The following is a 2343-nucleotide window of genomic DNA, read 5'->3' as shown; positions in this document are numbered from 1 at the left end:
ACAAGTCCCTTTCCATAGTTCCATAACTCTAAATATTAAACTTGTAAACTATTGTCAATCAGGTAGTGTTGAAAAATTTACTACAAAATAAGTGGAGTATCTAATGCATCTACTATATACAATTCAAAAGTTACCACACTATATGCAACAGTATAATATTATATCATGTCTTATGAAGACTTACATCTATTGTACATTATTTCAGGTGTAACACATTACCTGCTGTGTATTACAAAATGGAGCCCTGAAAACATAACTAAATTTTCACTAAAATAAATTATTTTGTAACTTTAGCACATATGCAGCTTCACATGAGAACTAAAATAAAAGAACATCTACTATTGTCAATGTTATTGTATCAGTTTCCTTTGGCAATAAAAAAGACTCCAGTGGCGAGACCCAAGAGCCCAAGAGCCAGACCAACTCCACAGAACACTGATGGACCATTGCTGGGCTCCGTTATCTCTACATCTGCACACAAAGACACGGATATTTGTGAAACTCATCATGTGTTTTAAAGGGGATTAGATGTGAATAATGAATACAAACCCACCCCATGTTCTGGTTTGAGGTTGTTGAAGGGCTTTGTGCTCCACAGAACAGCTGTAAATGTCTCCTTCCTCTGGAATGAAACTCAGTCGAGAAAATACATTCAATGTCCCGTCTTTGTTGGGGTAATATCTGCTGAGAGTTGATTCATCTGTCACATTCACATTGTTCTTGGTCCACGAGACTCTGACAGGTGGAGGGAAGAATCCAGTCACATGACAGATAAGGGTGTTCTTGACATTCAACTGGATCATTTTTGGGATAAACTGAGCTCCAGGGGGGTTCTGGAAAAGATAGAAACCACCAATCATAATATGACATTTCAAACATTTCAATAAAACATTTTTTGTTTATTTCTGTTTCTATCTCTTACCAATTGCTTCAGATGAATTGATGTACACCTCTTTAAGCATATCAAAGATGGTTCTACAAATAGATGTAGCTTTTTTAGCGTCCTCATACAGTGATGGAAACTCAATCTGGCCAGCAAAGTCAGGTAATGTAATGATTTCTTTCTGTTCTTTGAAGTCAATGTGAGCCACCTGTTCATCATCAAACTGGACGATAAAATCTTCTTGATCTGAGTCACCACATGCTTCAATTTGCCCATATTCATGATAACCTAAAATACAGGTTTAAAGGTTAGATTAAAGGTTAAGGGTTAGGTCAGTGGTCGAATTGTAAAAAAAATAATGATAATTAAACGATATTTTCCTGAATGTGTTTTTGTGTTGGCACCTTGACTCGCGGTTGTGGCTAGAAGGGATACAGCTACAGGAAACCAACAATAAATAATTTTTTCTACCTATTAGATTGTGTTTTATTAAAATCTACACCTACCCCAACCTAAAATACAGGTTTAAAGGTTAGATTAAAGGTTAAGGGTTAGGTCAGTGGTCGAATTGTAAAAAAAATAATGATAATTAAACGATATTTTCCTGAATGTGTTTTTGTGTTGGCACCTTGACTCGCGGTTGTGGCTAGAAGGGATACAGCTACAGGAAACCAACAATAAATAATTTTTTCTACCTATTAGATTGTGTTTTATTAAAATCTACACCTACCCCAACCCTAAACCTGCCCTTACAGTAATGCAGATACATTAAATATTGTTATTAAGCGTGAGAAAAAGGATGCAATATTGATGTGTGAATTCGCAGTAAACCCTGGTAGGACAATCTGACGGGTAGGATAAAATGTCAGGACACCGGTAATCCCGTTAGCCACATTAGTATGATCACGTTGAGTTAACATGTCAACACGTGCTCTTGGTATTATATGCTGCGTCATGCCATGTATTGGAGTTTACCTTATGTTAATATATTATTTGACAGTTGAGTATTTATTTGTGATGACTGTTTTAATCATTTATTGATACTTTGTGAGGTAGTTTGCAGTGAATACAGCGTATAAAGTACCTGAAAGCATACTCAAGTAAAAGTACAGATATTTTACCAAAAAATTACTTTGGTAGAAGTTGAAGTCACCGTTTAGAATATTACTTGAGTAAAAGTCTTAAAGTATGTGATATTTATTGTACTTAAGTACGAAAAGTATTTTTTTAAATCTTAAAAGTACTTAAGGATTGAAAGTAAAAATAAATAAAAGCAAATAAATATATATCTAAAAAAATTCATACACAGCTTGAGTAGCAAGATTGTGTTCAGTTTTAACTCTTACTTCCATTTTGCAGTTTTGGGTAAGAAAAAGAAGCACGTTGTCTTTCGTTCTAACATAAGAAAAAATTCTGGAATCTGCATCTGAAATAGCATTTAGATGTATTTACACAGTTTA

At 34.4% G+C, this 2343-nt stretch overlaps 1 pseudogene; it reads right to left on the bottom strand.

The window, feature by feature from the left end:
* Positions 1 to 322: 322 nt before the first annotated feature.
* Positions 323 to 2343, bottom strand: part of LOC107753133 (H-2 class II histocompatibility antigen, A-K alpha chain-like) — a 4769-nt pseudogene continuing 2748 nt past the window's right edge.

Source organism: Sinocyclocheilus rhinocerous, unplaced genomic scaffold, assembly GCF_001515625.1.
Source record: "Sinocyclocheilus rhinocerous isolate Xijiao unplaced genomic scaffold, SAMN03320098_v1.1 scaffold20, whole genome shotgun sequence".
Classification (NCBI taxonomy): domain Eukaryota; kingdom Metazoa; phylum Chordata; class Actinopteri; order Cypriniformes; family Cyprinidae; genus Sinocyclocheilus; species Sinocyclocheilus rhinocerous.
This window is presented reverse-complemented; position numbering and strand designations above follow the sequence as displayed.